A 23,140-nucleotide genomic window follows, 5' to 3' on the forward strand; every position below is an offset into this window, starting at 1 on the left:
CAGCTTCATTTACAAAAGCAATACAGGGAGAATATAGAGTGTGATCATACTTAAAGCAAAACGGATCAATGCCAACATCATATACCTTACTTCTCTTTTCAAAACTAGTCAGGACTTGCATGGACCCAACACATTTCTGCATATTCTCTTTTCCTTTATCACTTCCTCCTTTATGATAAATCATGGGTTCTGGGTTAGTGGAAAAGACAGTAAATGGAGTGGATTAAAGAATGCTATCAAGTCAGTGACACATGGGATGCTGGAACACTGGCCAAAACATTTGTCTCTTTCTGCCAGCATGCACATACCAATGCTTCTATTTGACAGAAGTGACGCTGCCAACATCTAAAGTCATTGTTGCCAAGGTAATGATTCATGGATGAACTCATTGTCACAGTATCAGCTTAATGTTACTGCAAAAACACAAAAATAAAAATAAAGAGGAAAGAAGGTTGGTTTTCAGGGTGTTTAATGTGAGTTTTGACAAACAATACAAGGCCCACAAACACCTATTAGACTTTCTTTTTGCCTTGGCTTTGCTTATTCACTATATGATGTAGTTTATGTAATTTTTTGGTGTGTAATTTGATTCTTTTTTCACTGTGTAGCTTCATTAAAACTGCCCCTAAAGGTACTGCTGTAAAATGTTTCTAATATTTGTGCATTTTTCAAAAAACTGATTTAACCTACAGCAGAGAAAAGTAAAGTCAGGTGGATCAATCATCTTTTTTTAGGGAAACAAGTCTGTGATAAACTTGATGGATTAATTATAATAACACCTTGTAACATTGCATTAATGATAATGAGATCAAAAGGCTTAGAGCTTTGATGTCTATTATCATTTTAATCCCGATTCCATTATTTATGTCATTTTTTAAATTATCAACGGTTATCTCAAACTTTAGTCAGCATGTCACCCTAAGTCTGCCTCTGATTGCCTGATCTATTCTTTTGAACCATCCTCTCTGGGAACTTTGAGTATTCAGAGAGATTCAGTAACACAAAACCTCAGAACCAATCAGCAAACCTTTCCTAGGTGATTCACATTTCAATATAAATGTTTGAACAAGGTATAGGTGTGCAAAATTTCCTCTTCTTTCCTATCTTTTTAATATACTGTAAAAAATAACTAGGTTTAATGTCTAAGTTGTCTGATTATTTCTTAAATCCCTTTAGAACAAAGAATTAAACACAAGGGGTTCAGTTCTCAGTATTAACAGGCTTGAAAGTAGGTTTATGTGTGTAACAAACAGTACAGACCAAAAGTTTGGACACACCTTCTCATTCAAAGAGTTGTCTTTATTGTCATGACTATGAATATTGTAGCTTCACACTGAAGGCATCAATTAACACATGTGGAATTATATACTGAACAAAAAAGTGTGAAACAACTGAAAATATGTCTTATATTCTAGGTTCTTCAAAGTAGCCACCTTTTGCTTTGATTACTGTTACGCACACTCTTGGCATTCTGTTGATGAGCTTCAAGAGGTAGTCACCTGAAATGGTTTTCCAACAGTCTTGAAGGAGTTCCCAGAGATGCTTAGCACTTGTTGGCCCTTTTGCCTTCACTCTGCGGTCCAGCTCACCCCAAACCATCTCGATTGGGTTCAGGTCCGGTGACTGTGGAGGCCAGGTCGTCTGGCGCAGCACCCCATCACTCTCCTTCTTGGTCAAATAGCCCTTACACAGCCTGGAGGTGTGTTTGGGGTCATTGTTCTGTTGAAAAATAAATGATGGTCCAACTAAAAGCAAACCGGATGGAATAGTATGCCGCTGCAAGATGCTGTGGTAGCCATGCTGGTTCAGTATGCCTTCAATTTTGAATAAATCCCCAACAGTGTCACCAGCAAAGCACCATCACACCATTACACCTCCTCCTCCATGCTTCACGGTGGGAACCAGGCATGTAGAGTCCATCCGTTCACCTCTTCTGCGCCGCACAAAGACACGGTGGTTGAAACCAAAGATCTCAAACTTGGACTCATCAGACCAAAGCACAGATTTCCACTGGTCTAATGTCCAATCCTTGTGTTCTTTAGCCCAAACAAGTCTCTTCTGCTTGTTGCCTGTCCTCAGCAGTGGTTTCCTAGCAGCTATTTTACCATGAAGGCCTGATTCACACAGTCTCCTCTCTGTGTGGCATTAACCTGTTCTCTAATCTGAGCTGCTGTTAACCTGCGATTTCTGAGGCTGGTGACTCAGATAAACTTATCGTCTGCAGCAAAGGTGACTCTTGGTCTTCCTTTCCTGGGGCAGTTTTCCTCAGTTGGGCCAGTTTCTTTGTATCACTTGATGGTTTTTGCGACTGCACTTGGGGACACTTTCAAAGTCTTCCCAGTTGTTCGGACTGACTGACCTTCATTTCTTAAAGTAATGATGGCCACTCGTTTTTCTTTACTTAGCTTCTTTTTTCTTGCCATAATACAAATTCTAACAGTCTATTCAGTAGGACTATCAGCTGTGTACTGTATCCACCTCTTGCACAACACAACTGATGGTCCCAACCCCATTTATAAGGCTTGAAATCCCACTTATTAATCCTGACAGGGCACACCTGTGAAGTGAAAACCATTTCAGGTGACTACCTCTTGAAGCTCATCAACAGAATGCCAAGAGTGTGCGGAGCAGTAATCATAGCAAAAGGTGGCTACTTTGAAGAACCTAGAATATAAGACATATTTTCAGTTGTTTCACACTTTTTTGTTCAGTATATAATTCCACATGTGTTAATTCATAGTTTTGATGCCTTCAGTATGAAGCTACAATATTCATAGTCATGACAATAAAGACAACTCTTTGAATGAGAAGGTGTGTCCAAACTTTTGGTCTGTACTGTATATGTTTAATCCTCTGCACACCACTTTATAAAACTGTATATTTACAGGAATTTCTAAATACAGGTCACAGATAGTCTAGCAGCTGTTATGATTATGAATATTCATATATTATTTAATATTTAGTTTTAATAGTTTCATATTTTATTTAATAATATTTCGGTCTGTTAAGGGTTGTCCTGTGAATATCAGCCCTGTAAGGCGGTGGTATTAGGACAAAATTGAAAGGGGTGAGCCAAGCTCTGGCATTATTGAACAGCAAAACTCTGCCCACACATGGAATGAATTCACACAATTTCTTAAAATACAAGAATTTATTAACAAAAAATAAGTCAACTCAAAGTCAAACATATTTCAATCAACAAACTCTTTACTATACTAAAACAACCCAACTAAACTACCAAGTAGAATGAAAGAATAAGGAAGACCAATGGGCTATGTACAATATAAACAAGTGAATCAAAGATGATTGAAAACCATGACCGAAAGAGTGATACAAAATTACCATGCAATGTTATTTATGTTTGAGAACCAAGGATTATCTTGAAGAATCTGGAATTGAAGGGAAGTTAGTCTTGGAACTAACTTAGGCAATAATCGGTATAGCTTTAGACAACCATTCACAATGCAAGATCAGATAAAACATTATTTTAATAAAATAATATTTTAAAGAATGATTTGCTGAATAAAACCAACCTTCTGGATGACCAATTATCAACGGTGTTTAATTAGCTGCCTTTATTCATTAAAATAATATTTAAAGAAATATTATTAAGGAAATCGTATAATATTTAAGGCAATATTATTTTGAATAAGAGCCAAATATTTCTGGATAAATGGTTCTTAATGGTGTTTTCTTAGTTATCAAGTTTGGTAAAATAATATTATTTCCTAGATTGAAAACTAACAACCTTTTTGGGTAAATGATCTTTAGCTAACTCATAGTAGGCAAGTACATGTTCTTAGCTGTTAGCGGTTGGGGCTAACAAAAGAAACTTGTAGCTTATCATTAGAATCAAACACATACCTTTAAAATACCACTAATAAAAGGGTTGAAATGCATAAGCTTGGACGACTCGTCATGGCCGATCTTCTATGTTTAAAAATCACCCTTTAAATAAAGTTCGTCTTAACTTTAAAAACACAGAACACATCAACTAGGCACATGTGCTGAACAGCTAATCTGCTAGCACTAAGATAGCTGTGTTTTCAACACAAACAAAACCAAATGTCATAAAACGAACATTGTTTAGATTATTTCATTCTAAACTAAACTCTCCGCCCAAACACTACCTCTTGGTTACACCGTGGTAACTGCTGTAGCCACGGTGATGCGGTCCCATTGTCCTTCCTTCAGACTGGGAAAACCACTCCACTTGGCATGTTAGAGACAGGGTCTCTGCTGGGAACTCTCTGGAACACAGTTTGTTTCTGTAGACCTCGGAAAAAAAGTCAAGCCACGCTTGCACCTTAATTATCCCAGTTCATGAATGAATACTGGATACACAAACAGCAGTTCATTCCTGCTTAACTTAGTGCATATGATCGCGTGATCGTATTACACTCTTGGATCCAGTTTGAAGAGTTATGTCTGTTTGCCATCAAAGAGACATTAGCGCGCTGTGTCCGTCCATCCAGTTCTGCTGGGGACCTGCGTGGAAGAGGTCTGTTTGTTGCAAAGCAGGGTTTTTATTCAAACAGTGATGTCACGGGAAGTCCGCTGTTACTCCTGTTCCTGGCTGTGCTGGAAGTAGGTTAATGCGATTTATTTAAGTTCCAGAAAAGTTCTTACTGGCCTTTAATGTTGTAACCCATGGCTGGGGTCCCAACACAGCGTTATATATATTTTTTCTAGCAACCTCTGCTATTTAAATTATGATTTATTTCTGCTTACATTGTAAAAGATCTATATGAATATGTGAAAGTTGTAAAAAGCATTGATAAATATGTTTTGGTATGGTATAAAATTATCTCAGTTTCTGCAGTCCTCTTTATACAGTATATTCTTCATTCTTGGAATTTTTTTGCACAAATATATGGGCAATTATAACAAAATAAAACAGGTAGAATTTACTTCACTTATTAAAGTTATTTCTATATGTTGCAAAACTGAATATATTTTTACTCTATTATTTTATCATTGTCTGCTTGGTTTGTTTTTAATATATCTAATATATCTCAGTGTGTTCTCTTTGCTGGCCACTTTGTTGCTGAATACTGTGAATTTCCCCTCTGAGGGACAAATAAAAGACTATTCTGACTGTGACTCTTGAAAAAACTAATAAATATAGGACAGTCTGTTCTCAACAGACACAAAAATCTCATACCCGTGCCTTTGTGCAACTAGAGGGATTGGTTGTGTTGACGCTTTAAATAAAATAAACTAAGCTAATTTATCAAACAAGGGAACAACCATGCCATATTGTCCAGCTGCTCATAGTCTGTGTGTGTGTGTGTGTGTGTGTGTGTTTTGTCAGCCTTTCTTTTAATCTTGTTTGAGTGGTAGCTGTGTTTTGTAATATGTAGATAAAGGAAATCCATCTTGTGACACTTTATTTTTCAGTTTCTCTGTGAATATGGTCCAGGCACCAATAGAAAATACACCTAATCTGGGGATAAAATCCTAGAAAATCCAAATGCATTTAACTCTACCCACTTAAAGATAAACAGCAGTTATTCCAGAACAGGAGGCGATGTAGACTGAGAGGGAGGGAGGGAGGACAGAGGGGTGTGCTTATAATGTCACTGATGAGTGTTAGTGGCCTTCTGTTAAAGACAGCTGCTGACAGCGCATCATGACATTTTTTAACATATTGAAGATCTGTATTTTACTTGTGCTGAAATTTGTTGGAGTCTTTAATTTCATCTTTATGCTTTGGTTATAGCAATTCAGTAAAGAAATTGTGCACAGTACATCTAGGCTTTTGGTCCTGAGTAAAAGTTGCACATTTGAAACAAAATGGGGCCTTTATCATTATAAGTTGGCAGTAGCTGGTAAAGTCTTTTGTTACAGGTTCCTGGAACAACTTATGGCTATACTCAAACAATAAATAACATTGTTCCATCTGAGCCCATGGCTGAACCCTGAAGACATCTTTTATCGCTGTCTGCTGCTTGCCATTCGTTTGGAAGATGAATGTGTTTATTCTGTGGGCTTTAAAATGTGTTCTTTACTTCAGTAAGATTGCATCAGTGGCACATAAAATCTAATTTGACTTTGGTTTTGTAAATGAAGATGAATTTGTCAAGTACCTCTTCCTTTTAAACTTGGTATCAGTTTTGAAGATGGAGAATAAAACCTGATTGTATCTCCTGCTTCTGTTTGGTCTTTAAAACACAATTCATGATTAATTCCACTCAAACAAACAAAAAAACACAAATCTGTTGTCTGAGTGGAATAATCAAGTAGCTACCCTCACACAAAATGCAATAAACAATCATTCCAGCAGAGACTGTTGAACCTATTTAGGGTAACTTATATAGGATGACAAACTGTAAGTAATCTTTATCAATAAATTTTAGACTCATGTAAAACCCCACTGACAAATTTATTAAACAGAGACTTGTATTTGTAACGTAAATATGTGTGCATGTAACTTTTCAATCAATAGCTTTTAAATCAAGCTAAAAACATTCCACTTATTGATGATTTTTAGCAATTTTCTAGTAAGTCACGTTTAAAAATGAGAATTCAATGTGTTGAATTCAACGTGTGGTTGGGAACACAGCCACCATTGAAGATCTGTGCAGCAAGGTGATAACTCAGCTGTGTACATAATGTAATCATATGTGGCAATGAGGAATTTAATTTGTTGAGGTATAAACTAATAAGTGAATTATGTACCATATGGCTCTTATAATGCATGATACACAGACAAACTTAAATCAATCCTATTTTTGTGGTGTGGTATAAACAAAAGAGGTAGGTTGCTAAGGGCAGGGTTTGACTTGGCATAAACACAAACTTAGCTATGTCAGTGTTGTAGATTTTCAGTTTTTGTGAAGCTCCTCTGTTTTTTTTAAAGAGTTTAATTATTGGTTTACTTATTAACCTTTCTTCTGTTGTATATTTAGTTCTTCACTCTACCACACTGTTGCCACCTTCTAACACATCACTCAAGTCCATCCCCTTATTGCTTCCAGTATATAAAGCATGTTTCTCAGTTCTCATTGCCCTGCACCACAATTGTTGCCAGGCTGCTTTTCTTCCTGTTACATGAAAGGTTATTATTATTATTTGTTAGTTTGAAGCTAAGCCCCTTGAATACCCTGAACAGTATACGTAGCTCTTTTCTGATTAAAACAACATACTTCATGACCTGGCTCATTCTTTTTACACTATTTAATTGAATCCAGAGAAAGCACATGGAAGCAAAAAAGTTAGAAATCTTGGAAAGGTTGCTTTAATTTTTTGTCTCCAGGGTGTTATTTCTTACATTTCTACACAATGTCTTGAAACAAATTGTAAACAGAAAACGATTACATTTCATAAGGATACTGGTGATTTGGGTGGTATTTTATTTTATTATTATTTTTTTTTACTGTGTCCTGTCTGGCAGAGTATCGCTCAGAATTGTTGTCTGAGTGCCAAGAAATTGCCCAACAGATTTACTTTCACAAGCAGAGCATCACAGCTAATGCTTTAAAGCTCTGCTTGATATTTATAGAAGAAACTTTATTATAAACTTCTTTGGGAATATTTCAATTGTTACGGACACGGAGACTGAAATGAAAAGAAAAAAAGAAGCTCAAAAAAAAGAGAGATGGGGAAAAAGGGGAGAAAAGGAGGAAAGAGTGGAGGAGAGAAAGAAGGATAAAGAGAATACAAGATTACACCCTGCTTGCTTATACACCTGCAGCTGTTTTTTTTTTTTTTTTTTTTTAACAAAATAGTACACGGTAATTCTGAATGTAAAATGTACTTAATGAGAGGTGCAGCCCACAATAGAACATCTGTGTATCTGTCAACACCTGAAGCTTAACACCTGTGAGTATGGGTATGGACGCGCTTTTGTATACAAGGTTTCTCCACAAAAATATGCAATAGCGAGTGTGAGGATCCACAGGCCTGCCCCATGGTCCCTGGACGGAGATCTGAGTCACAGACATCTAAAGGCCCCCCAAAGCACAGGAACCCCAGGAGAACCACCGCCGGGACTACCGCAACCCCCCCAGAGAAGAGCAGCGGAGAGTCCCAGGGGAACCACCCAGCAGCGACAGTGCAGAAGCCCCAGGGAGCCGCAGCGACGAGTCCACAGGCCCCGCCGGCAGCCGTCCACGCCCGAGCAGATCCAGCCATGGACCCAGAGGCCCAAGACCTCGGGACACACCACCCCCCAAGCAGAGGCCCGACAGAGCCCAGGGGGCCAGGCCCCGGGAAGCAGCCACCGGGAGTGAGCCAGCCCACACCAAAGCACCCAGCCGCGGACACCGAGAACCACAAGTACACCAGCGGGCAGAGACTCCAACCACCGGCAGGCGGTGTGGTGGGGAGGAAGCTGATCCAGGAGAGGGAGCAGTTCAAGACCCAACCTGTCGCAAAAAAAAAACACCCACCCTCATGCATACACATAAAATCACTCACACCCAACATAAGGATAAAGGGTGGTATTTCTTTAAATGTCACTGTGAAGTCAACATTTTTATTTTTCCAGTGCACTGCTTTCTACACAGTCAATCATTAATATACAATGGAGAATTCAGCTAATATCAATGGAGGATCAAATTTATGTGTTCTCAGAGTATGACTTTTTTTTCTATTATTTCTGTATCTGGAGTTGCGTTAATTTTTTTTTTCCATGTACCAACTTTTTTATTTTTTCACATGCATGGTTGACTTCTAAGATGGCTTGCTTTTGGTAGGAACCAATACTAACTGTCTCTCAATAGAAATGCCAATTGCATTGCTGTGCATGAGTAATGGTTTCACCATGTTCCTTAAGGCTGTGATTCAGAAGGAAACAGAAAAACCTTGCATACTGCATCCAAGAGAGTAATTCTGCAAACATGAATGCCTGGTGATGACTGTCTGATTGCCTAAAACTGTTTAGCTGTTGTATTGGTGTTAACTGCGGGCATTTAAAGGTGCTGGTGAATGCTGCATTTTCCGAAGAAGGGAAAGCAGCAGGCGAAGGAGAAAATTATTGGTATAATTGTAACAGTCTGGCATTTCAGGCACAGTTTTTACTCAGTGGACTCATTGATATTCACTGCAGGCCATTCGGCATCAAAGTTTTGACGCACACATGACTGACGTCACACAATAAAAATTTCTCTGCACATCCATCAGGAACGAGCTGATAAAAGACACGGTTATATCGGCAGACAGGGCTTAAAGGACACTTTAATTTAAGTGGAGTAATACTGCCAGGATTTTTGTGAGCTGAGCTGTGTAGGGGTTATCTAGCAGGGTAAAAGACAAGCATGTTTGGTTCATATTCTCCATCATTTCCTGTTTAGGTGATACTTCGCTTGCTGTTGTCAGAGTAGTGCTGAAAACAATTTTTATTTTCTCTGCTCCTGCTAACCTCCTGGCTGAAATCTGATGTACTGACAAAGGGGGCCAGCTGGATGATGTCTAATGTGAGAAATAAGAGGAAATATGGAAGGTTACTAGTAAATAGTAAATTTTTTGTTATAGTTAGGCACATTTAGGTTAATGACAGCTCCCATCAGTGATGACTGAGGATATTCTGACTAGATTTGTGAGACCAGTAAGATTTTACTTTAATTTTTACATTTCATCTAAAGATGATTGCTGTGATACCACAGAAAGTTCACAATTTAGCCTGGAGGAGAGTGAATAAAGTATTCACCCACATTTAATATAAAAGAAAGCACACATCACCCCTCTGTTTGTTGAGCTCCACTGTTGACCCTTAGCTGACTGCCTCAAATTCAAGTCACTGAAATTAGCCTACAAAGTGCCTCACTGAATGACTCCCATGTACTTGAATGCTTTCGCAAAGGCTCATATCCTGAGACAGTCATTTTAGTCCTCAATGGATTGTCGGCTAGTAGCGCCTACACCACGCTCAAGACAATCTAGACTTGTTTCATATGTTGTTCCACAATAGTGGAATGACCTATTGAGAGCTACCAGAACAGGAGCTATCTTCAAGAAACTCTTAAAGACCCCACTCTTCAGAGAGCATCTCCTACTCTAGCACCTACCCTGTACTTACCTACCTCTCTACTGTCTCTTTTTGCGCTTCCCTCTATGCCTGCACCTTATTTTTATACTGTCTTCCCTGCCATCTCTGACAGAACCAGACAAATGATTTGTCTTCTAAATAGTTTATCTTTGGCTGTGATATTAACTACATTGTCAAATCCTTCTTTGTAAGTCACTTTTAAAAAAAGTGTCTGCCAAATGCATAGACATAAAAATAACACACATTTTAAGGTCTAATAAAATTTTCAAGAAGCACCATGATTAAAAATAAAGTTTACATATACAGGGGTTGGACAATGAAACTGAAACACCTGTCATTTTAGTGTGGGAGGTTTCATGGCTAAATTGGACCAGCCTGGTAGCCAGTCTTCATTGATTGCACATTGCACCAGTAAGAGCAGAGTGTGAAGGTTCAATTAGCAGGGTAAGAGCACAGTTTTGCTCAAAATATCGAAATGCACACAATATTATGTGTGACATAGCAGAGTTCAAAAGAGGACAAATTGTTGGTGCACGTCTTGCTGGCGCATCTGTGACCAAGACAGCAAGTCTTTGTGATGTATCAAGAGCCACGGTATCCAGGGTAATGTCAGAATACCACCAAGAAGGACGAACCACATCCAACAGGATTAACTGTGGACGCAAGAGGAAGCTGTCTGAAAGGAATGTTTGGGTGCTAACCTGGATTGTATACAAAAAACATAAAACCACGGCTGCCCAAATTACGGCAGAATTAAACGTGCACCTCAACTCTCCTGTTTCCACCAGAACTGTCCGTTGGGAGCTCCACAGGGTCCATATACATGGCCGGGCTGCTATAGCCAAACCTTTGGTCACTCATGCCAATGCCAAACGTCGGTTTCAATGGTGCAAGGAGCACAAATCTTGGGCTGTGGACAATATGAAACATGTATTGTTCTCTGATGAGACCACCTTTACTGTTTTCCCCACATCCGGGAGAGTTACGGTGTGGAGAAGCCCCAAAGAAGCGTACCACCCAGACTGTTGCATGCCCAGAGTGAAGGATGGGGGTGGATCAGTGATGGTTTGGGCTGCCATATCATGGCATTCCCTTGGCCCAATACTTGTGCTAGATGGGCGTGTCAAGGACTACCGAACCATTCTTGAGGACCATGTGCATCCAATGGTTCAAACATTGTATCCTGAAGGCGGTGCCGTGTATCAGGATGATAATGCACCAATACACACAGCAAGACTGGTGAAAGATTGGTTTGATGAACATGAAAGTGAAGTTGAACATCTCCCATGGCCTGCACAGTCACCAGATCTAAATATGATTGAGCCACTTTGGGGTGTTTTGGAGGAGCGAGTCAGGAAACGTTTTCCTCCACCAGTATCACGTAGTGACCTGGCCACTATCCTGCAAGAAGAATGGCTTAAAATCCCTCTGACCACTGTGCAGGACTTGTATATGTCATTCCCAAGACGAATTGACGCTGTATTGGCTGCAAAAGGAGGCCCTACACCATACTATTGTGGTCTAAAACCAGGTGTTTCAGTTTCATTGTCCAACCCCTGTGTGTGTATATATATATATATCATCTGTCACTGTCAGTGAAACAAGATGCTGTCTGAGGGGCACCAACAGTAATTTGTGTCCATTTGACTGTTATTGCTTTCATAATAAAATATGTTATCTTCATCAGGAGAGCTATATAAATAAACATTGTTGTTTGAAGCAATTGAAAATCCCTAAGATATATCATCTACTATATTGCTTTGAGTTTTAGACACTGTTAAAAAACATATATCATTAAATTTAACTGGTGAGATCAATAGAAAGTGTCAGAACTGAAAACACCAAGGGGTCATTTACATCTTATTAATAAAACAGGATTTAGCCCTTCCCTTTGTCAATGCCTGACAAGACTTTTCTAAAGAGGCTTCTAAGATCAACCTTAGTGACTAAGTACATGAATTCAGTATTGATTCCCTAAAAGTAGAACTTTTATAAAGTGTTGTTTAAAAAGACACAACATTTATAAATTTGAGCCTGTCAGGTTGAGTTTTGTCTCCACCAGCAGAATCTTGTTATCTTTTCGACATACTGTCGGCATCCAAGTTTTTACGCAATCACCCATCAAACCCTCCCTGCTGCATTATCTCTCCTAAACATCATGCATCATCCCTCGCTGGTAGAATTAGATAGCATTACTGCCCACACAATCCCTCTCACACACAAGCACACATGCACAGATCAAATCGATGGCTACCTTCCTCCACATCAGGAAGTGCTGCGCAGTAGGTGGCCAGAGGAGGAGGCCGCCCACTTACAGGATATTCAGTTGCAAGCATGTATGAATTCATCGTCTCTCTTCATCTCACTGATGTTCGCTTGGGATCAACTGCATTTATATGTGCACCTTTGGGCAAGCGGAGATTTTGTGTTTGCACCCACTCATGCACCCCCAACATAGAAACAAAAACACTAACACACACTCTCTCTGACATACAAATACATCTCAGGATAAGTGCTGCATTGCATTTAAGATGTGCTTGGTTTTATGAATGAACTGTGATATGAAAAGTGTTCAGAATGTACTTCTTTCCTTAAAAAGATTCCCTGGCTTGAAATACATAAACCACTTTAACATTTTAAAAGGTTCTGTTCTAGCATTAGGATGAACAACACAGGGCATAATTAAATATGTTATAATCTATCCTCAGGTCCCATCTTCTAATTTAAAAATCATGATCATATGAAAATTTTTTTATTGTGACTTTCCATTATATGCTGCCAGGTTTAGTTTCTGCAGATGCAGTTTTCCATCCCTGTCCATAAGATTTTTAAGAAAAACAGAAACTTCACATTTTATTTATTTATTACATTGCTGTTTATAGACATCTGCAGAATGAGCAATAACCCGTTAACTAGAAGAAAAAAATTTCACTGAACACGTTTTCACTGTCAAACTGTCTTTTGGGTTTACAAGTTAAAAATTAATTAAATGTGAAAATGAGTAGGAAGAAAGAAAAAAGGTGATAAAACACAATATGTATTCAATTATTAAATTTACAATGAGCAGGTTTCGTATAACAGCTAAAAGTGATTTGTCTTATAAAACTTTGCACTCCCACTCTTCTACATTCTGAGTGTAAAAACTGTGGTTTTGGCAACCTTCATTTAAAGGCCTGTACGAAATGAGCAAAGCCTCTTTAACATATCATTTCACTGTGCATCAGGGAATGTGGAAATGTGACCTTTCAAATCGTTGTCATGAAGGACACATGAACTTTTGGGGTCTTTGTGGACATGTTCATCTGAATACGCAACAGAAATTCAGTTGCTGATAGTGGGGAGAGATCCAGGTTTGAGTACTTATGAAAGTTTTCACGTATTTGTTTTAGTGTTAACCAAACTTGCTATTTTTATTTTTAGTGCCTTTGTGTAAAACAAATCCGGTTCTTTAAAAATTTTCATTCAACTAAGATGTTTCTGATGTGAAAAGGAGACTACCATCTCTAAAAAGATAATAAAACTACGTAAAAGAAGAATAAAGTTCAAAAATAATCTGTTTCAATTTACATTTTTCAAATGGGAAATCAAAAACTATATATACCCTTCTTAGTGACCTATGGAAACATTTCTATAGGCTTACAGCAATCAAACCCTTATCATTACTGACCAGCGTTTTGCATGTTTCCACTGTTATTGACAATACAGCTTTGGTGAGCAGTTCCAAATGTTTGAGGTTGGAAGACCTCCTTGCCATAATCCTAATCTTTAGCTCCAGTCACAGATTCTCTATCAGATTCAGGTAAGGGCTCTGGCTGGGTCAGTCCAAAATGTTAATTTTACTTCCAGTACAATGACACATGTTGGTAAAATTAAAAGATTACTTTAAACCTTCAATATTCCTGTTAGGGCTTGCGAAATAGGACCCCAGAATGCAGACGAGCAGGCAGCGTGATGGTAAGTGAAAAAGGATTTAATCCTTTGAAAAACACAAAAACTCAGTCACAGGTGGAGGAAGAAGCAGGCATGGACAGGCAAGGAAAAAACAAGACATGAGCATGATCCAGAAAACTAGACATGAGCATGATTTGAAAAACAAGACTTGAGCATGATTATAAAAACAAGACTTGAGCATGATTATAAAAACAAGACTTGAGCATGATTAGAAAATGTTTCCACGAGGAATAAACAGGTCAAGTATGTATATATGGAGTGTGAAACAGGTGGAGCAAGGAGACAGATTAACTTGGAGCTGGTGAACCGAATAAAGATAATTGACAGACAGAACAAAACATGGCTGGAGCAAAAACTGTTATGATTCTGGCCCGTCTGCCTGCTCTGTCTTCATGTAATTGGCTAATCTGCTTCCCCTGTCTGCTGCTGCGCTGGAGCGCAATCACAGTCATGGCATGCACCTGTTTTTCTGCAGTTATATTCAGCCCTCAGACAGGCAGACAGTGCCAGATTTTTGAAAACCTACCAGTTAGTAGATGTCCAGCATTCCTTCCTGCCTGACCACGTTTTTTTGACCACTTTTTGCATCTTGGATTTCCCTGTCTTGGCTGACCCTCATTGGATGTCTCTCGCCTCTGGATCACGATCTTGTTTCTGCCTCTCGACCAAAGCCTCCTGCCTCGCCCCTGGATTTGTCTGCCTGAGCCTGCCTCCTGGGTTTCACCCAGTTACTGCCCCCCCCGACCACCAAGTCTTGGATCTTCCCCCCTTGTCGGCAATCCGACTTCTGGCTGCGGCGTGTTCTGCACCGATCCTCCCGGTCTGGAGACTGCCAGGACCGCACCCCGCAAAGGAGCCTATTCTGATTCCTCCACCCTACACGGACTCTTTTAAGGTGGGTGGCTTCTTTGGACTCATATATATTTACCCAAGCTTTTTCAAGCCACTAACCTGCCTCTCCGTTCCCAGTGATGCCGGGTTCCAGGCTGGTGGAGTACTGAGTATCTGTGCGCTGCTCCTGAATAAATCTTAACTTTTTATTGTGTTTCTGGCTGAAATTCTGGGTCCTCCGTCCTGAACTTTACAAAAACAGAGAATCTTGAAAACAAACTAAAGCATGACCAGGAAAATAATAAACAGAAGCATGATTCAAAAACTGTGAGAACATATAAGAAAAAACCAGAAGCCAAACAACCCATAATCATAACAATTCCAAGGATACAAATAACGGGACTGGTGCAAAGAGGATTGGGTGGCGGACGAAGGTGGAGACCTCAGCAGCCCGATCCCCGGATGCTTAGGCTGGCTCTAGGGATGTGGAATGTCACCTCGCTGGGGGGGAAGGAGCCTGAGCTTGTGCGGGAGGTCGAGAGATATTGACTAGAAATAGTCAGGCTCGCCTCCACGCACAGCGTGGGCTCTGGAACCCATCTCCTTGAGAGGGGTTGGACTCTCTTCTACTCTGGAGTGGCCCACGGGGAGAGGCGGCGGGCTGGTGTGGGTTTGCTTGTTGCCCCCCAGCTCAGCCGTCTCGTGTTGGGATTTACCCCAGTGGATGAGAGGGTCGTATCCCTGCGCCTTCGGGTTGGGGAGAGGTCTCTGACTATCATTTCAGCCTACAGGCCGAGTGGTAGTGCGGAGTACCCGGCCTTCTTGGCGTCCCTGTCGGGGGTGCTGGATAGTGCCCCTCCCGGGGACTCCATTATTCTGCTGGGGGAGTTCAACGCCCACGTGGGGAACGACAGTGACACCTGGAGAGGCGTGATCGGGAGGAATGGCCTCCCCAATCTGAATCCGAGTGGTGTTTTGTTATTGGACTTCTGTGCTAGCCACGGATTGTCCATAACGAACACCATGTTCAAACATAAGGGTGTCCATCAGTGCACTTGGCACCAGGACACCCTAGGCAGGAGGTCGATGATCGACTTTGTTGTCGTATCATCAGACCTTCGGCCGCATGTTTTGGACACTCGGGTGAAGAGAGGGGCTGAGCTGTCCACTGATCACCACCTGGTGGTGAGTTGGATCCGCTGGAGGAGGAGAAAGCCGGACAGACTTGGCAGGCCCAAGCGCATAGTGAGGGTCTGCTGGGAACGCCTGGTGGAGCCCTCAGCCAGGGATGTATTCAACTCCCACCTCTGGGAGAGCTACGACCAGATCCCGGGGGATGTTGGAGACATAGAGTCCGAGTGGACCATGTTCTCTGCATCTATTGTCGATGCTACTGCCCGTAGCTGCGGCCGTAAGGTCTGCGGTGCCTGTCGCGGCGGCAATCCCAGAACCCGGTGGTCCCTGTACGAGCGGAGCAGGAGTTTGGTCCGCATTGCCGGCACTAAGTTGGACCTGTTCCCGGTGCATGTTGGACTCCGGCAGGGCTGCCCTTTGTCACCGGTCCTGTTCATAACTTTTATGGACAGGATTTCTAGATGCAGATAAGGGCCGGAGGGGGTCTGTTTTGGCAACCAGTGGATTTTGTCTCTTCTTTTTGCGGAAGACGTGGTCCTGCTGGCCCCCTCTAGCCAAGACCTACAGCATGCGCTGTGGCGGTTCGCAGCCGAGTGTGAAACGGGTGGGATGAGGATCAGCTCCTCCAAGTCCGAGGCCATGGTACTCAACCGGAAAAGGGTGGCTTGTCCTCTTCAGGTTGGAGGGGAGTTCCTGCCTCAAGTGGAGGAGTTTAAGTATCTCGAGGTCTTGTTCACGAGTGAGGGAAGAATGGAGCGGGAGATCGACAGACGGATCGGTGCGGCTGCCACAGTAATGGGGGCGCTGTGCCGGTCCGTTGTGGTGAAGAGAGAGCCGAGCCGAAAAGCAAAGCTGTCAATTTACCGGTCGGTCTACGTTCCTACCCTCACCTATGGCCATGAACTTTGGGTCATGACCGAAAGAACGAGATCCCGGATACAAGCGGCTGAAATGAGCTTCCTCCGTAGGGTGGCCGGGCACTCCCTTAGAGATACAGGTGAGGAGGTCGGCCATCCGGGAGGGGCTCGGAGTAGAGCCGCTGCTCCTCTACATCGAGAGGAGCCAGTTGAGGTGGCTTGGGCATCTATACCGGATGCCTCCTGGACGCCTTCCTCGGGAGGCGTTCCAGGCACGTCCCACCGGGAGGAGGCCCAGGGGACGGCCCAGGACACGCTGGAGGGACTATGTCTCTCGGCTGGCCTGGGAACGCCTTGGGCTCCCCCTGGAAGAACTGGAAGAGGTGTCTGGAGAGAGGGACGTCTGGGCGTCTCTGCTGAGTCTGCTGCCCCCGCGACCCGGTCCCGGATAAGCGGAAGACAACGAGTACAAGTACGAGTACAAATATCTTTGCACTTAACTGTATATAAAGGCACAATCTACAAATTAAGGCTTATTATTGCATTTCTTAAAAGACTGAAATTTACAGCACTTCTACCAAGAAATGTTGGAGTATAATTGGAATCCTGTTTGACTAATTCGTTTGACTTTATATAACATATAATGAATGCCTGTGATTAAAAATTATTGAGAATATTAAGATGAGTCAGCCCTCTCCTTTAGGGCTTGTGTCTGACATTAACACCAATGGAAATATGGGTTTAATAGCTCTACCAACAGCACATCTCAATATTCTGTATAGCTTTAAACAGAGGCACTTTTCATTTTTCCGTTAGACTTTAGGAAAATATTTTGCAATTTGTATATGTTTTCTATATTACAGGCTCTTCATAGGTATGCACAGAATGAGCAATCACTCCTGTTACATAGGAGGAAGAATTCAGCATAAAATTTACCTGAACAAATTTTCTCTGTCAAACTGTCATTTCTGTTGACGTGTAAAAACATGAATTAAATGTCAAAGTGAGTAGGAAGAAAGAAATCAGTTTATAAAGGTACAGCATGAGAGACATTAAGGACATCCTTCAATCAAATGAGGTGTGAAAATTTTGACAGGTGGGCGGGACTTCCGGTGGCTGGGACATCCTAGGGCGGGACTTCCGGTGGCTGGGCCTTCCTGTGACGTAACCGGATATCATCATTAATCGGATGTTGTCATTAGCCGGATATCATCATTAATCGGATGTTGTCATTAACCGGAAGTTGTCATTACAAGGAAGCGAATCTTTCTAATTGTATGTTTTTAGATGTTTTTTACATCTAAAAACAAAACATGTAGTTTCTCCACTTTTAAAGGTCACTCAATTTAATGCAGGCACATCACACGAAATTCTGATAAGAAGAGAGAACCTGACAGATTGTAAATTCATTTTGTTTTAACACAGGGGGTTATTTAGATGCTATTTAGAAAAGAAGGATGAATTGGCTTCTGTTGTAGAGATCATCTAAAACAGAGAAACCAATGAACTGAAAAAAATTGTTATGAGTGCTCAGCATCCTGTTTCCAAATTAGAAATGGATTCTACAGCTAAAAGACTTTGTTTGGAATCATGAGAGACTCCATTTGGTAAAATGGATGATCATTTTACTTACTTTAAGCTTTTCTTTTTTTCATCTTAGAGCAATAGTTATTGATGATTTAGAGAAAACAGTTTTCTCCTCATTCCACGTGGGAGCCAGAGGTTGTAACCAGTATGTCTATGTAAAACGTAACAAGAAACTGAAAAAATAAAAAATAAAGGTTATAAAATCCTCAGACATGTCACTGTTTATTGAATTAAAGCAGACAACTTGTGTATTGTCTCAGACAGTCTTCACACCAACTGTAGTCAAAAGTAATCAAGAGGAAAATAGCACTTTCCTGGCTATAAGTCTGGAGCATTGTCTGACAATACACATCCACTGTTTAATGAATAGATGGGCAGACCTCTAAACATCCACAGGTGTGCATTGTCTCAGACAGTCTTCACACCAACTGTAGTCAAAAGTAATTAAGAGGAAAATAGCACTTTCCTGGATATAAGTCTGGAGCATTGTCTGACAATACACATCCACTGTTTAATGAATTAACGCGTCTGCGCTGTTGCCGAGGTGTCTCGGGGGGTATGGCCAAGGGGCGTAACTAAACGCGCTAATAGGATTTTGTCATTAGGGGGCGAATCTAGAATCAACAAATAAAAAAAAACAGAGGGGCGTTCTTCATTGTTTGTTTTAAATACTAGCGGAAAACGCAACAATTTACCTGCAGCATTCGCTGGAAAAGAACGCTTGTTGAACAATGGTTAGAGTTAAGAGAGTTTTTCATCAAACCGGGGAGAAAAGCAAGATGTGCCAAGATGATGAACAACCATCTACATCATCTATTTCCTCATCTGAGATACCTATCGGAAATCCTATCGTAACATACTCTGCAGATGATGATTCAACTTCACCAACAACAATGGATGAAAAACAGGCCTCAGGTCAGCTAAGACATACATCTCTTCTGTGTGAAACCCCAGTAACCGTCTACAGGCATACGCGCCGTGAAATGGATGCCCCGAAGAAATCAACATATTACCTATGCAAGGTACAAAGGCCTCCGTTCGACACTCTGCAGGAAGAGTGGTCTTTGGAACCATATGGACTGAGCGGTAGCGGGGGGTATATTTTCATGTACGAAATAGGAGAGCTCTGCCTGTATCAATTGGATCAAGACGAGGTATTTAATGGATCATTGGCTCTGTGTACTCTCACCCACAACGACTGGGCTGTGTTACGGCTGGCAATCCCACACCTTAACGATAACCCTGAATCAGTCTCAGTGTACGAAAGGGAGGATGAAGATGAAAGCTCTCCTCGACCAGCAAAAAGGATGAGAATGTGTCCTTCCGATGTTGAAATAGCTGCGAGAGAACCTCTCTTTAGTGCAGTGTGGGGGTCAAAAACCACAGCAAATGGCCGCTGGTCTTTTCAGGCAAGCAAACGCAAGAATAACCCGACGACCCCCTCAGATCTGTTTGTGTTGGAGGCATTCAATCAGAACTGCGGTGTATTCAAGACTGTGCTGGCTCTACCGTATGATGCTTGGGTTGAGAAGATGAATGAAATTGGACAGCGTCTTTCCAACCTTTTCGAAAACTCACGCTGCTGGATTGATGTTATGTCAGTGAAAAGAATCCTGACGTTCCCTGCAGCTCTTTGAGTCTTTAAGTGGATCCACACTTGTCTCCTTAAAGAACTCATCCCTGAATTTAACACAACCTTGATAAAGAATGTCCACATCATTTTTACAATAACGAAGAGCTTCCTTCTCAAAGTCAAAGACCCCTTTGCTCGCTTCTCTGTACCAGCTGCTAAACACCTGTTGTTCTTGAAGGCTCATGCGTTCTGCAGCGTAGGAGGATGGAGGAGGAAAAGACCCCACATACTGGAGATGTTGCTCAGACGAGAATAGGTGGGGGAAAAAACCTTTGGTCTTATCACTAAAACCTAATGCTTTCGGCATCGCACTAAGCTTCATACACATGAAGGACAGGCTATCAATGTATTTTAACCTGTAATCAGGGTCGGTTAAACAGAGAATTTTACTTCCCTGCATGATGAGATGAGGTTTAATGCCTAACTGCAGCATAGCTGTGAGAATCAGGTAGCTATCATACCCACGTGCGTTATGAGCTATTAAGGTAAAGCCTCTGTACATCGGTCTCCTGAAATGGAGAAGTAATTTTTGGGTGCAATTCAATCCATAAGCATGCCATTCCTCACCTTTCAGCGTTTTAACACAGACCAGATAGGGGATGTGCACACCGTTCTCATCAATGAAGCACTGATTACAAGCTTGGGCGGTTTGAATGTAACACAGATGACCATCGCACGTCACATCTAAATCAGGAGGTATATTCTCACCACAAATACAGCATTTTACATTACACACATGTGGTTTATCCTGCTTGCTGATTGGAATAACGTATATCCTTTTGCACACCTTGCACAGTTTTACCAACTCACAGTCACTCATGGGCCTGTCAGCACTAGGTCTTTTGCGAGGTTCCCTGTGTCTACTGAAACAAGAAGAGTTACGACAGATTCTGTGACAACCTGCACAGGCGACAGGTTCGTTAATTTCACGCATACACTGGTATGAGTGACACACCGGACAATAGCCTTCACAATGGTGTGTGTCTGGCTTTTCATAGCTCCCGTAACAATATGCACAGATGTATCTCAATCCTATAAAACCCTTGAGATTTTTTATCCCATAATAGTGACCTTGAAATAACAGCAGAAAGAGAGGGTTTGATCGATCAGGGAAACTGGTCTCAAATTTACACAGAGCTGCAGAGTCTGTAACGGTTCTGTGAAACACTACAATATTTCTCTTTAGAATGTTTTCAAATTTACCAATGTCGCTGAAAGTTACTGCTGTCTGATCATCTAAACCAGCCCTGTGTTACCACTCCCTCCCCAGCTCTAAAGCCTGATTATCAGTAAGGTTAGAGTCAGAGACGTGTGCAAGACTTATGGCAAAGCATAACTGATTACCGGTATTATCTACAATATACAGGTGATGCTTTTTCTTATTAATCAGTTCACAGTCTAACGTTCCTTTAACCTTACGTTTTGACCCTCCTGCAGGGTCATTAACTACCTGTAGAACAAATTCCAGGTTATTATCTGCAGGCATTTCAGCGTTGGACTGTACTAACTCATCCAGAAAATCCTCAAAAGCAGGCAGAATCATATTCCCATCATCGTTAATGGTAAACGTGACGTTACGGTTCAGATTTTCCCCGACTAATTCTAGCTGCACAACATCGTTACGTCTGGCTAAAGATCTTGCAGTATCAGCTAATTCAGTGAGAATATGCATGATGTTTATATAGATTGTAGCAAGATCAGGAACATGACCAGGGCAGGGAGGCGGGATGGTAAAAGGTCTCCTTATTTCAATGTTATTAAAACGTTCACGTTCAACAGTCACAGGAGGATCTCCCTCAATCTGATCAGGGTTGACTGCAACCTCTGGATTGAAATTGCCGCCATGCTGCCCAGTATGATCAGCGGCGTGTGACGTTGAAGGAATTTGTAAGTCAGCTGATTCATTTTGCTGAATGCTGGATGGAGACGGTGTTCTATTTAAATCTTCAACAGCCTGTTCTAATGAGCTTAAAAAGTCACCGTACAGATTTTGATTTATTACATTTTCACTGTTAGCAGGAGATGCATTTAACCCGATGTTATCTGCTACATCAGCATTAACAGGAATTTCATTAAGATGAGCAACAACATTCCTTATCTCATTCAGCGCATGTGTGATCTGGCTTTCCATATTAACATGAGTATCAGAAGAAGAAGACCCAGGGATCAGTTTAAATTACCTTGATATCAGCGCAATGTTTCACTAACAATGTCTGACATGCTGCCAGAAGCGTTAAACATGATGCTTTATTACAACGGTCACGTAAGGATAGGGGAACTCTCTGTCTGCGCTGTTGCTGTCCAGGTCTCGATGAAATCTGCTCCACCATCAACGTTGCCTCTGGAAAGATAAAGAAAAAAATAAATTAATGAAATATGCAAATTAATTCAGTAGGTAAATGAGTATAAGAAGAATTAAACTTACCATTCAATAAACCTTTAACAAGCCTTGCCCTGGTATAAAGAGCACAGAGTCGCCGTCTTTTCCTCAATTCAAGATATTCTGTGAAACAAAATAAAGTTACCTTACAATGCAGGTCTTTTGAAAAAAAAAATCTTGTTTCTGTGAAGATTTGAATATAACTATAACTTACTCCGTACACGGGGTATTTGAACGGTTCCGGGCGGTTCCAACTCTTCCTGCACTGAACTGCTACAGTTCTGCTGAATGTTATCCAGGCTTGGGTTCTGGAATTTTTCCGGCGCACGGTCAGGTGACTGTGGTACATGAATGGCTTCGCCCTCTATTTCATGTTTAGCTGGGATCGGATTGTCTTTTTGAAAGACAAGTTTCCGTCTCAACTTTGATTTTTTTCGGAGGCAGACGGTTACAAACGCTGACCTCTCCAACGTTCAGGAATACGTCTCTTGTTAAATCTGTAAGTAGAATTTATCTCATTTATTTTTTTAAATCACAAAATAGCATTCACCAGTTGACTAAACTAGATGTTGTTGTTGCAGTTAATAATTACCATAGTCAGACTGTGTAAAAACGATACCATCCAGCTCATCACTCGTGGGTTCTAAAGAATATAAGTTAAACATTATTATTATCCAACGAGCATTCACAAGCACTTAAAGAATTCTTAAAGATGAATACTTACTACTGAAGATTGCGTTGTATCTTTCGATAGAAGCAGAATGTTTACCTTCTTC

General features: G+C 41.2%; 1 long non-coding RNA gene across 1 annotated transcript in view; it reads left to right on the plus strand.

Annotated features, from left to right (window-relative positions):
* Positions 1-14,794, plus strand: part of LOC124866559 — a 34,790-nt gene extending 19,996 nt beyond the window's left edge. The window contains exon 4 of the long non-coding RNA XR_007037856.1: positions 14,614-14,794. This is a non-coding gene — a long non-coding RNA (uncharacterized LOC124866559). The remainder of the gene's footprint in view (positions 1-14,613) is intronic.
* Positions 14,795-23,140: the final 8,346 nt, after the last annotated feature.

This window comes from Girardinichthys multiradiatus, chromosome 4, assembly GCF_021462225.1.
Source record: "Girardinichthys multiradiatus isolate DD_20200921_A chromosome 4, DD_fGirMul_XY1, whole genome shotgun sequence".
Lineage (NCBI taxonomy): Eukaryota > Metazoa > Chordata > Actinopteri > Cyprinodontiformes > Goodeidae > Girardinichthys > Girardinichthys multiradiatus.